The 14,904-nt window shown below is 33.0% G+C and overlaps 1 pseudogene; it reads left to right on the top strand.

The window, feature by feature from the left end:
- The first annotated feature begins 2,164 nt into the window (after positions 1-2,164).
- The window catches only part of LOC131856458 (ATPase family AAA domain-containing protein At1g05910-like), an 88,477-nt pseudogene continuing 75,737 nt past the window's right edge, over positions 2,165-14,904 (top strand).

The following is a 14,904-nucleotide window of genomic DNA, read 5'->3' as shown; positions in this document are numbered from 1 at the left end:
ATTTAAAATGGATTAAAATATTTTACTTTTAAGTAAATATAATCCATAGTATTAAATGGTATAATTATAACTAGATTTGTTGGTATATACACAAATAAAACAAATGTAATAGATTCAAATCCTATCTTAATTACATAACAATTATCCAAAAATTACACTATTTATTTGGATTTCTATATTAAAATTATCATAATGAATAAAACCAAACTTCCTTACCTTGTCCAACAATGAAAAGATATAGGAAGTTATAATATTAAAATATTTATATGAATATTTTAAACTTATTTTGGTGCACCTCAATATAAATAGATTTTAATTGTAATGTATTGGGATGGTATCACATTAATTGTGTGTTTCCTTACTTAATATCTTTTTTTTTTCTTTATGATTTTTTTCTACATGTACATAATATTGGTTTAGGGTATTGAGAATGAAAAATTCATTAGAATCTTCAATTGCAGACCATGTGAGATGTGGAAGTCAAACGATTGTGATACTTTAATGAGCACAGAAAATGTGTTTATCTCCATATGCTTGTATACTTATGTATTTGTCACAATGAAAGATTAATATTTGGGAGTCAATATAATAGAAATTGACATTAGAAACAATGTAGAACAGTAACCATGTGAGATGTAGAAGTCAAAGGATTGTGATAGTTGATGAGCATAAAAAATGTGTTTATCTTGGTATGCTTGCACAATTATGCATTATTTACTTTGAATGATTAATATTTAGGAATCACCTAATTTAATAGAAATTGTTATTTGAAAGTATGTAGAATTATTTTCTTATTAGATTCATGTGATTATCTCATTTTATGTTGTTATGACTTATTTTATATGTGAATGATATTTATCTCAATAGTCTCATTTATATTTAATGATCTATTATTTTAGGGTTATCTTACTTGAGTTCGTAATGATCAATAAGTCATTTTGAATTTGTATCATTTTGGGGGTCTTTGCCTTTCAATAAATAGAAGGATATTTTGTAGTTGATTTATCATGATCAGTTTTAATTTTCTCTTCCTAATTCATGTTAGGAATGTGATTTTCTTTGGTTCATGGGTTGGCATGATATATTTGTTTTGTGGTATTATGAGGATTGTCCTAAAACTTTACAATTTTGAAGTTATTAATAGATATGACTATTTGGAAATAACAACATTGTAATTTGATGTTAAGATTTCTAAATAACCACATCTCTTCAATTTCTTGTGTGAGTCAAAGATTAAAGACCATACTATGACTTATAGATTCACCTTCTATGTAAACCAAGGCCCTTCAATAAACACATTATCTTTCTCAAATTCCAACTAAAAGACTATATATAAAAACCTCATACCAAGAAAATCACCTCCAAATTCACACCAATCCATTTTATCTATATCCATGTACTAGATTATATTCCATTGATACTACATACATACAATTTAGCAATAATATCTTTCTTCCTAGATTAGAGTAAACAAATTCTTCTAAAATACCTATTTTAGTGATCTCATCTAAGGTTTCCACATTAACATTACCAATTGTTTTCCACATTAAATTTTTACCCCCTTTAACTTACCATAAAGATGGCCTCCCTATTTCAATTGTTTTCTCCCTCTCCAACCCATTCCATTGTAAAACTAGTTTTATTCTTTTTTTCTCCATGTACGAGGACAATTAATATAATGTATACAATAATATTATAAAAATATATATAATCTTCTAAATGGGATAATTGTCAAGTAAATAAAATAATCTAAACTTTATATTTATATATATATATAATTTTTAATAAAAAATGACAGTTCTTAAGATTTTAAAGTAAAATATTTTTAAATTAAAATTATATATTAATCATATATATTTAAACATTTTTTATACTCTTAATATTAAAATTAATAATAAGAAGAAGCACCTACCTTCCTATAGATTTATAAAGAAATAAATATTATTAGATTAACAATGAAAATTAATTGAAATCAATAATAGTACGAGGTTGTGCAGGTATTCGGTAATTAATGTAAGAAACTAGCTTCTTTCCTGCCTTTTTCGTGGACTAATATAGAGTGTTAGAGGTTATGTTTTAACAAGAAAAAAGGTCATTTTCTGCAATTGCTTTGTTTTGTATGAGCTATGGATGGAAAAGCGTCAACCTCCCCTTCGACCACAAAATGCAGTGGGGAGTCGCAAAAATAGAAACAAAACAAAGAGAATTCGCAAAAGGGAACCCTGCACAGGAGGCAGAATCTCAACCACAGCCTGTATGGTTTAAAGAAACATAAGGTAAATTGTAAAAACAATCATCTAGTGGATTTATTGCATTAGTGTACTCTCATACATCAAAATAGTGTCTTGTTTGGTGGTGACCTTAAAAAAGTTGATATCTTGTTTGGTGGTGAACTAGTATAGGAGTTGTCCTCCTAATGTTTTGTTTAGATGTTTATGAAGTCATTTGATTGTCTGTAAACTTGAAGTTTGCAAGATATGTAACATTTTTTTAGGTTTACATTGGGTAGAACAATCCCCTGATCTAGGGGCATTCACTGTTATATTCTTAAGTCTTAACATCTTCAGTTGATATCATAGTTAATGTACATTTATTGTAAAGACATGTCAATACTGTTGCTACCAATGCAATGTTTAAAGCCAAATGAAGAAAGAAATCATATAAATTTAAACCAAATTCTTTGTTAGTGGTGGACATTATTACAATTTCTTGGATTACATATCTATAGGTGAATTTTCTCCTAATGTCCCAGGATGGTGTTTCTAGATGAAAGATATTGGTGAGGCAATTCTTATAGAATCAAGGTAATGTGCTCCTTAACATCCAAGGTCAAACTCTGGAAGAATGAAGAAGAATGAAGAAAAAGATCTTTACTATTTGTTCTGAATTGGGTGTAGATTTTAGTTTGGCTAGAATCCAATGCATTCTGGCCTATTACTTATATGTCACTAAGTTGCTGGTTTACTTAGTAGAAGAGTTGAAAAACTTAGACTGGAAAAAAGTTTGAAAAACCAAAATAAACTTCAAGACTTAACAGACCCAAAGAAGTTCAAATTTCAAAAACACACCAAATTTTTTGAACATCAGAATTTAGAGGAATTAATTAATTGAAGACCTTTAGAAGAATAGGGAATAATCAATTTATTTATTTAAGAAGAATAAATAAATTTGTAAAAATATTATTGAAAAACATGCATACTACTGACTTTAAGGAAAATATTGTAGAGCTCAAAAGGTGTTCATTACACATCATGGATAAAAAAGCTACTTCATTGCATATCAAGTTTAAGTTTCAATATAAATAAAAATTACAAATTATAATTTCAATGTTTAGAATGTACAAACTTTATTCTGATTCAAGATTAAGAAAAGCTTTGTGGGTGTACTCAAAATGGATGGTAGTGTTGCATCTTAATGTCAAGGAACAATATCATTGTCCACAAGAGTCTTAAGCGTAGTATCATGATGTGAATGAAACGAATGCCCCATTGATGGCTTGCCTTTTTTTTGTAAATGTTGCATCATAATTTCAATGTTCAAAATATATAAATTTGTTTTGACTAAACTAGATCATTCAACAACAATGTAGGAAAGATCAAAGATCAAATGATCAAGAAGATATGAAGAAAAAAACGTAAGGTCAGAACCAAGAGCATAATTTTTTTTTGTTATAGCAACATTTAGATCAAAGATAAGTCTATGAATATGATAGAATTATAGGCATATATATGCTACAATAATGTTGGTAGCACTTAATGATCTTTGCAAGTTATATACATGTTTCCATTTATAATATATGATAAGATATTTGTTTAATAATCTATTTGGAATTTAGAGATATGGATTGCAAAAAGGGAATGTCGATCAGCCTTTCGAGTTCATGAGAGGTGAAGATGGTTTTCAGCGGTTCCCTCAACAAGTTGTAGTTCATTGAAGTCAATGCATTACAGCAGTTGTCTAATATGTGCTTTATATTTTCTGTTACCAGTCTTAGATTCTATGCTCAGCAACTTAGTCAAGTTTAGTACTAAAGCTCTATCATTTGCTTATGTAAGTTTTAAACTGACTCTAATTTCTTCTTAGCTTCAGTATGCTAGTGTTCTTCAGCATTTTGCTTAGCATTGATGAAAATGTATGCTGATTTAAATAATAAATAATTTTTATTTTGAAAAATGTCTTCCCTTCTCATTGATCTGTGCTTTTTGAGTCATGGATACTTGAGAATTTTGTTTATTACAATACATCCATCACTCTATGCTTTGTTATGTAGATCATTGTGGAATTCTCATTTTTCTTGTAAAAGCCTCTATATTATTTTGATTTCTTTTCTTAGGTGCACAAAACTGTTGGTTCTTTGAATTAGACACATAATATGAACGGGCATGTAACTGATAGAGTTCTCAGCTGCTCTTGTCAAATATGTAGGCATCTTTCATGATTAAATTTGTATGCTAAAGTTGCTTATACTGGCAATCACATACGTCAACTCCACATCGTTCTACAAGAAAGAGGACAAATTATGTCAATTTAGAGGATTATAAAATAGATAACATACACATAGAGGATGCTAATCTAATGGTAGGATTTTCTCCAATCTCCATTGTTTTTTGTTTTTTGTGAAGATATAACTTCTCTTGCCCAATAATTTGTTGCATAATATTATAGGTTTGGGTATCAATGGCTGCAGAGATAAACATATCACCCAACTACTATTAAAGTTGAGAATGACCCTAGTTAGGATGAGCAGTCCAGTCCAATGCAAGAGAAGAGGGCAAGAGATATTGTATCTTTGCCACGGCGAAAAGGAATTTTGCCTCGAAATTCAACCATCCAACATTCTTCTCAAGATTCTGAAGACTAGGAATGCTTAGAGGAGGATGATCATAGAAATGAAGGGGAGGCTAGGGATGGAGGAGAGGAAGATGAAGAAGATGAAGTTACTGAAAAGGGTGAGGAGGGTAAAGAACAAGAAGGAAGGAGATGGTATGCTATTTGAAATCGAACTGAGGCAAGGAAGTTTTCTCCTGAAAAAGAAGAAATGCAACGACTATAGTCTGCACCACGTAAAGTAATGTATAAAGGAATGGGAATAAAAAATGCACATGACGCGAGACAAGTTGTCTCAAGGGAAGAAAAAAATCTTCATGTACAAAGAATTGATGATGGAAAAATGTCTTGTTGGTTCATTATCACATATGCATGTGGGAAATAGAAACTTTGGTCAGCAATGGGTTTGTGGCAGAATTGACATGCATAACGCAACTGCTTGGGGTTTGAAAGTTGCATCATCTGGATGGGGACACCAAGGTGATATGTTTAGTTATGGACGTATAGATGCACAACCTACTGATCCTAGTTCAAAAGGTGGAGCTAACATTCAAACCTTACAGGTTGATGAAACAGTGAGTTTTGATGATATTGGAGGGCTTTCTGACCACATTGCTGCATTGAAAGAAATGTCTTTTTACCCTCTTCTCTATCCTGATTTCTTTGGAAATTATCACATCTCTCCTCCAAGGGGATTCTTATTGGGTGGTCCTCCAAGAACTGGAAAAATGTTGATTGCAAGGACTTTAGCATGTGCAGCTTCCAAGGTAGGACAGAAAGTAAACTTTTACATGCGAAAGGGAGTTGATGTGCTCAGCAAGTGGGTTGGGAAGTAGAGCGACAACTAAAATTACTTTCTGAATAAGCGCAAAGGAAACAACCATCCATAATATTTGTTGTTGAAATAGATTGTCTTGCCCAAGTGAGGTCTAGTAAACAAGACCAAATTCATAATTCTATTGTATCTATGATTCTTGCTCTAATGGATGGTCTAGACTCTAAAGGTCAAGTAGTGCTTATTATAGTGACAAACATGATTGATGCAATTGATGGAGCTCTTCACCGTCCTGGTCAGTTTGATCATGAATTTGTATTTTCCTTACCTGAGTGTAAAGCATGAGCTGAGATATTAAAGATCCAATAAAGTGAAAGAAACCTTTATCAGAGGAATTAAGAATGGAATTAGCAGTAGCTTGTGTGGGGTATTGTGGTGCTGATTTAAAAGCTTTGTGCATAGAAGCTTCAATTAATGCTTTCCATGAGAAATATCCTCAAGTATACACTAGTGGTGATAACTTTGTCATAGATTTTGATTCTCTGAAAGTAGAGAAGCATGATTTCTTGGAAGCTATGTGCAATAGTATAGTCAAGGCCATTGTGCCTAGTAATAGCTCCATACTTATAAGGACATCTAAAAATAATCAGTGATTATATTTTTGAGATCTTCTAGGTAGTGGCCAAGGGTGATTAAAAAGATTCAATGAATGACAGTTCTCGCAATCTTGCCAAGTTACTTGCATTTCCCTATGGTTCTCCCATTCCATTTGTTTATAGACCCAGACTTCTACTTTGTGGGAAGGAGGGTTTTGTCTTGGTATAGTTAGAAAATGCTTTCATAGATGTTTACATGTCAATAACATGAGTCTATTTTTTACAACTTTTGAATTAGTTGGCTTGTAAGCTAGCTAAATTTTTTAAGGATGCTATATTTGTACTTTTCTTGCCAAGATCATATTGGCCCTGCAGTTTTACAGAAATTAGAGAGGTTCCATGTACATTAACTTGGACTTCCATCACTTTTGTCTGACCCAAGTGCACGAAACCCTTAGGAAGCACTAGTACACATTATGGGAGAAGCAAGTATGACTACTCCTATCTTGTATTTGCCTCAACTTCAACTTTGGTGGGGGATGGTGTGTATATCATTACATTAATATACTTGATACTTTTAAAGTTCTATGCTTTTGGGATTTCCTGTGATATATTTGAAATCATTTTCTTTTTATTGCTAGAGCTTCCTAAAATGAGTAAATATCTGATTTTGTCTGTTTCACTGAGCTTCATTGGCCCACGATCATTTAAGAGTTGTTCTACTAGCTATACTGGAATAATTGTCATCAAACCTTAATTTATTACATCTTGCAACCTCCACTTTTCCCTCTAATGAATTGGATGGAGAAGCTACATCCTTGTTTGGTCATCGCTATATGTATGTATCAACGACATCATTGTTTTAGTTTTTGTATTTTCATTGCTTAGTTTCTTCAAGATTATTCTTAGGCATGTGAATCCCTTGTGTATAGTATTGTGTACCAAGTACCTTGTTAGCTTCTGACTCTATATAAATTGAAATTTTCATTGAATTGAGTTTACATGAATTCAATGGTGTTTCGTAACCTTGAATGCATTATAAATTTTATTTATGTTCAGTATAATACAAGGTAAAATCCCAAGACACCAATGGAATTTACCCTCTAATCAATCCAATAGATCCCAATTTTTCTAGCAGATTAAGTCACAGACTCGTATAGTATTAAACTTGGGTGCCAATGATTAATAAGAGCTGACCTAAATGGATTACAGTCTTTTGCTTTATGTGCAGTTACCAAGTAGAAAAACCAAGTTCTGATGACAGGTGTAGATTCATCTCTCAACTGGTTGACGTTGTTCTTATTATCCCTGATCAAAGAGTGTTAATTCCTCCTAAAAAATAATGTTTCTAATCCTGAACTACAAAAGGTACCAAAAGTAGCAAGAGGACCAAGTGAAACTGAGCAATGTTCCAAGGCAGAAGCAGAGGAGCATGTTATTCGACGACTCCGAATATGTCTTTGGGATGTCTGTAGCAGGTTTTATAGTGATGCATCAATCATTATTTGATTCATTTGTTGAGGATGTATTTACCAAGTGAAAATTAATTTTGAGTACTTATATGTACCCACATCTAATGTCTAGACTTCTATATGAAAAACGGTTCAGTGTCTTCCATTACTCTGTCATGAATGAAGGTGCTCCTGACTATATTCAATAGTTCAAAATCAAATGGATATCACTACTTTACTATAGCGTGTAGATAGCAAGCGTTACTTGACATGCTCAACATTCTTGCAAGATGTGGAACTAATTTGAGCCAATGCAAAAGTAAGCATGAATGGGCATGCCTATGATCCTAGCAGCTTTATGGGGTTGAACAAAAATTTGTTTTCCATTCAATCCTAATAATAACTATCATTAGTTTTGCATAATATGCATATAATGGTGGTGATTACAATAGAGCTCGAATTTACAACAGAGCATATGCACTGAGTGATGCGGTATGGTTAAATGTGCAAATAGAGACATACAGTTATTTAAGTTCAAATTTTTTATGTCAGATAGTAAGAATTTAGTGTTCACTTTGCTAATCCTTGTCTTACGCATAATCAGGTTGTTGGCATGCTTTCTCAAATGGATCCTGCACTAGTTGCCTTTTGTTATAAAATTGCTTCTTAGGGTGGTCCAACTTGTTTGTCAGAGGATTCAACTACAAATTTTCCTTCAAATCCTATTGCTCAACCAGTTCATATTACAAGAGCAAGTGAATTCTTACACAATGTTCAGCCTGATATAAATGTATCTCAAAGGTACAAGGTCTTGAAGCACTCAAAGCATAATAGTGATCCTAATCAAGGTGGAATTATGCCTTGCACCATGTCACTTGTAATCCTTTTTTTATTTTTGATATTCAAAATTAGAAGAACAATTCTATTGAAATTCTTAGAAATTTTTATTTTCTTCAAGTGAATTTGTGGTTGGGAACTCTGATCCATTTGTTGAGGATAGATCACAAGTCACAAAGATTGATAATACTGGGCACAATACTCTAAAAAATTAATGCCCTCATGGTAGTTTGACAAATGAGGCATTTAAAGGTGTGCAACAATGTGAGGCAAATAATCAAGAAGAAATAATGAATCAACTGGAATGCAAATAAGAAATCACTTGGTAGAACAGATAGAACCAATAGAACATAATTTTGTGAAATCTACTGAAAACATTTGAATTTCATCCCATGATGTCACAATCAGTAACAAATCCAAGGGCACTTATCAAAAAAATCTTATAGTATCACCCATTCTTAGCATTCAAGTGTCATACGTAACATTTTAGAGAACTAAATTGAAGCACTCTATAATGGTTAATGCTGGATTATGTACATATATATTTATTATCTGCTTATATAGCTATCTCTCATTTCACACCAACATCAAAGAGATTAAATGTTTCCATAGAGTACATTTTTTTATATAAGTTTTTATTTCTTTGGGTAGCCTATATTTTTCATAATGGAAATCATGGATTTCATTTAAACACATCTTGATTTCTGTATACATCTGAAACATTTCTTAGAGCTTGTAAATTTCTTAAAATTGATTAATATCTAAATTTTCATATTTGTTGTAAGGAAGCCTTCAATATGTATTACAGAGTAATCCATGTACAAACAAGTTTTGTAAATTTCAACTTTGACAGATAAACATATTCAAGCTCACAATTTCAGGTTATTGAAATTATACATATGAATTTCATTTCTGATCATCTGTCACAAACTCATAAGCTTTTCAGTTTTTGGAGGTAATGTGTTTATCTAGTGACTAAAAATTTTTCTTGCAGAAAAGCAGAAAGCATTTTTAACTATTGCTAATTTATATTTTAAGGATATGAGATTGAAACATGCTCACCAATGTGAAGCATCCATAGAACCTGCTACAACAATCAGATATTGTTTCTAAACACATAAAAATATTTATGTATGTTGAAGATAGATAACATGACTAGGTCACATGCATGACCTTAGCATGTCATGGCCACACAAAAATAAAGGTGAAGATGAAGGTTAATCTGATGATATGAACTTAAACTATAAGGAATGTGCAAAACTATTTATAATAAAAATTCATCTGCAAGAGAACTTCATCATTTGTTTTCGTGAATTGAATGGGAATGCTCATGGCGAATGAATTTTGTACAATAACAATAAATATCAAAATAAAACAAATAAAATAATTTACAAGCTCCTTTCAATTATTCTCATATTTAATATAATGTTCTATCTAATAAGTTGTAACATGTTGGCTCTTCAATAAGAAGGTTCATTTTTATCTACATTCCCTCCTCATTTTGTTCTAGGCCATTCAATACACACAATTTAAAATAATAACTATTATTTTGTGCAATTAGAAATTTTAGCCTTGAATTAAAATGAAGTGGTTTTTCTTCTATGAAATTGGTTCACATATCTGATCGACTTATTGTTTAGGATGTCATTATTCAAATATATAACTTAAAATATGAAATTCTGATTATTTTGAATAAATCAGATTATTTGTTACAATATGGAATATCTCTTTTCACTTTCTTATTAGTATAATATATTTAAGACGCGACCAGCTCTTACATTTATGATCATTAAATATATATTTATGTTGGTCATTCATGTATTTATATTAGGCATGGTTAATTTAAAATGGATTAAAATATTTTACTTTTAAGTAAAAATAATCCATAGTATTTGTGGACACCTAAAATTGCCCTCTCTAATTAAATAAATATCTTTATTGATTTAATTACTTTACCCTAATTCTTCTATTAATTAAATAAATCTTTATTTATTTAATTAATTCATTTATCCTTTTCTAGCCTTATTTCTCATTTAATTAAATATCTTTATTTATTTAGATTGTCCTTTATCCTAAACTAAATAAATATCTTATTTATGTAATTGATCCCACTTCCTCCATTAATTAAATAAATCTTTATTCCAACACTACGTACCCTCTCATTATTTTTTTATTTCATCTACCTACCCCCTAATCTTAGCCAACCATTTATCTTTTACACCTCTCAATCTAATCCCTTGATTTCTTATAGTGTCTTTTATATAAGGAGATGCTTCCTTCATTATCAAACCCGACTCGACTAGTCTAGCGTTCAAACTTTCATATGCGATCAAGCCTACTTGCAACCACATTTCCATTCTTTGTTGAGCCCTTGTGCACACATAAAATGTGAGAGAAAATATATCAAGCAAGATCAATGGGGATATGAAGAATGGAGATACAAACCCTATTGGACATGTGATGGTATAATCTTTGTGATTTCATTTGATTTGCATTGTCTTAGGTAATCTTCATATGTTAAGGTGGATCTTTGTTGTTGTTAGGCTGGGGTTTTGTGGTTGAGTCTATTTAGTCTTTCAATATTGTTGTTTCCATTTTCACCATATACATTTTGGCATGCCCGGTGGGACCGTTATCCATTTTGCATTTAACATATTTTTTTGCAGATTTTGTGTTTTTAAAGTTGCAGATCTAACATTTCCAACAATATCTAGACATTTTCGCATTTGCGCATTTTGAAATTGCGTTTCTGAATTTCTATTGTGTTTGTGATATCTAAACTCGCATCTGTGTCTTCGACACTAGTTTTATTTTCTTTTGATGGTTGCAAGTCACGTTTGTGTTCCAAAATTGCATCTGTGAAGCCTTCAGACATGTTTGTGTTTGGTAATCGCGTCTATGTCCCAAAGAGGCATCTGTGTCAGATCTAGGCATGTATGCATTTTTCTGTAGTGTTTGTGATAGGTGAAATCGTGTCTATGTTTCAGCTTTTGCATTTTGGTTTGTTATCCAGTTTTGGGGTTTTTATTTCATCATTCAGATTTTAGATCTGGTTTATATTGAGCTAACATATTCTGATCTAGATAACAAAATTGGTGTAGCTTGTCTTGAAAGAAAACCATTTTGTCGAAGACCCCTATTTCACAGTCTTTTGGATCTAAATTTTACCTAACTTGTGTGCTTGCACAGAGGGGTGATCATTTGAAACAATCCAAACTACTAACAAATCTTTGTTGCAAGACCTTGATAAGGATTTTTCTTATGATCTTTATTGTGTTCCTTGTTCTCATAGATCATCGAACACTTCAATTGGTGCACTAAAATTGAACCAGTGTCTTTTGTGTCTTGGGCAATAGGCTCTTTTTGTTTCATTTTTCAAGGGCCCATCTCCCCGTGTGGTCATTAGGACTACTAGTGAGGAGAGAACGACCCAAGCGGTAGCGAGGAAAAGCCATCCTCTTCTGAACCACTATAAACAACTCTATCCATGGTGAAAGCCATGGGTAACATGTGCAGATTAGTTCATACCGACACTATGTCTCCCCACAAATCCGTTTGATCAAATTTATTTGATGAGTTGTAGGGCTTAACCCCTATTGGCTGGGAGCCTTATGTATTTATAGAGCTGAAAGTGTCACATGTATGGCCACACCAGCGGATGCCCTTACTAGCACCTATTTATTTTAGAAATCCAAAATCCTTCTAGTTGTTGGGTGAGGAGGTCGGACCTCTAGAGTGATCGACACACATATGGTTCTTAGTAGAGATACAAAGTTTGTCAAGGGGAGTTTTCATGGGGAGTGATGCTTGGCTGCCCCAAAGAAGTGAGTGCTAAGGGTGGAGCCAGTGGGGTCAAGCATATAAGTATCCACTTTGAATAGTGTAGCCTCTGGGGAAACCCCATGCGGGATCAACAACTATTGTCCTGGCCAACCATAGGAATTGTGCTTGTCTTATTTTGAACTATCAAACATTCAAGACCGAACATCAAAACATTGTGTCTTTTGTGTCTTCAAGTGTATGCAAAACATTTTTACATCAAACAACACACTTTTCTTTCGGTCATTTTGAGTCTAAACGCTTGTAAAGATTGAGTCTTCATCAACATTGTGTCCTCTTGTCATGAAAAACAATCCAAAATTCAGATTGGGTCACAACAAAACAACTTCATGAATTGGAAAAATTGCACTCAGGTTTTCTGAAACGCGTCCGTGTCTAAAAAAATCATGTCTGTGTCATATAAACGCGTCACTGAAGGGCAAAAACGCGTCTATGTTCTCTTGAGCAACATTGCATTTACAAAATCTCATAAATTCATCTATGTCTGATAGAACCACGTCTGTGTCATTTAAGTGTGTCTATGAAATATACAGGCACATTTGGGTTCAGAATTGGAAAACTTTATAGCCCAGCAAACAAGAACAATCAGTTTCTGACTTATTGAGCTTCCTAGGTTATCCAATGCTAAGGACCAACCACCAAAGCAATTGGATATCCAAAGGCATGCTCAAAATTTGGACACAAGGAAACACCGCAACAAATTTGGGGGCAACACATGAGAACAAACTCATGACACACCTATAGAGTATGGTATACATGGACAAAGCAGATATTACATTACTCACCATGACTCTTTGCCAAGTGGTCCCTATACACAGCATCATTATAGACCTCCTCCATATTAACATGTGTATGATCAATACCATCCATATATGCAACATGCTCCTTGACCTGGTGGTTCAGCTATGGGGTATGGTCCAAGAAGTTGATCTCCACTTAAGAACAATTTGGAGCAGCAAATTAAGGGCTTACAAAAGAAAATGGAGGACATAAATATACCAACGCCAAGTTACACAATAAGAGACATATGTCCCTATCCATTTGACAAGAGCATTCCAATGCCTCCATTTCCTAAACATTTCGTGACGCCTAAGTTCGATAAGTACAAAGGAAAAGGAGATCCTAAGGCACATATAAGACAGTTTTTCACAGCTTGCATTGAGGTAGTAGCAAAAGAGACATATTTGACGAGATTATTCCCACAGAGCTTAGGTGATCAAGCTATGGAATGGTTCTCCCAACTCCCACCTAGAATTAAGTCATGGAGTAACTTAGCTGAGGCATTTATCCAACATTTCCCATACAGCATATAGATAGACATATTAGTCACTACTTTGTGTAACACCAAACAAAAGGATGGAGAATCTTTTTCATCATTTTTGCCAAGATGGAGGAATCTAGCTAGCAGATGCTCTTGTGAAATTCCACAAAAACAAATGGTAGAGATGTTCACCTAGAATGTCAACAAAGACATTGGTTATGACTTAAGAAAATCTTGTTTGTCCACTTTCAAGGACGTCATTGAAAAAGGCTTAGCAATAGAGAGGGTCCTAATTGAACAAGGAGTCATCAAAATATTCAAACAAAACAAAGAGGACTATAAAATGAAAAGACAAGCCAAGATTTTGGAATAAAAACAAGAACACAATCAATGATGGTGTTGTGGATGCCAATACAGTGCGACCTAAAATCATTTTTTCCAGATCAAGCTCTACAAACAATCAGGTGAATACTCAAACAACTTCAAAGTCATGAAGGAAGTACACCCCACTGGGAGAACCACTAGAATCAGATTTCAAGAAGCTAGTGGCAAACAAAATAATAACAATTACATATTTGCCTCCATATGAGCCAAATGTCAAACCAAATTAGTGGAATAATGATGAATATTGTGAATTTCATAAAAGCAAAGGTCATAAAATAGGAAATTGTCATCGATTGAAGAACATCATACAAGATCTTATTGATAGAGGTGAAATTGAGATTGAAGGACACTCATCCAATCAAGAACATGAAATGTTTAAAGAACCATTTCCAAAACATGACAAGGGAAAAGATAAAGCCACAGATGACCAAACCAACTATACCAGAGCATCTTATAACTACGATTCAACTATCAATCACATTTTGATGGATAATTATGTCTCTACCATTATCATCAAGGACAAAATGCCTGAGAATTCTACCCAAAGACCCAAAATTGTCCTAAAAGTAATTGGATCTTCTTCCGAACCTACCTTTGAATGTAATGTTACAACTTGTCAAGGTAAATTCACCTTGCAAGGTGCTCCAGCTAAAACCACCACTTCCTCATAATCCAAGCCCAAGTATGACCTTGTAGAATAGTTAGGGAAGACACCAGCGCTTATCTCCATCCTCGAGCTCTTGCGCATATCCCCTACACATAAAGCCATTCTTGACAAAAACTTGAGACATACTTTTGTTCCTACTCATCTGATCGTAGACCGGTTTCAAGCCATGGTGGAATACCTTTTTGTTCCACACTCCCTTACATCTATAGAAGCTGATGATGCCTCTGTGAGCCAACCACATAATGCATCTTTACACATCGAAGCCT

Source organism: Cryptomeria japonica, chromosome 7 (assembly GCF_030272615.1).
Source record: "Cryptomeria japonica chromosome 7, Sugi_1.0, whole genome shotgun sequence".
In the NCBI taxonomy this organism is placed as follows: Eukaryota; Viridiplantae; Streptophyta; class Pinopsida; order Cupressales; family Cupressaceae; genus Cryptomeria; species Cryptomeria japonica.
Note: the sequence above shows the minus strand (reverse complement) of the source record. Positions and strands in the feature narration are given on the sequence as shown.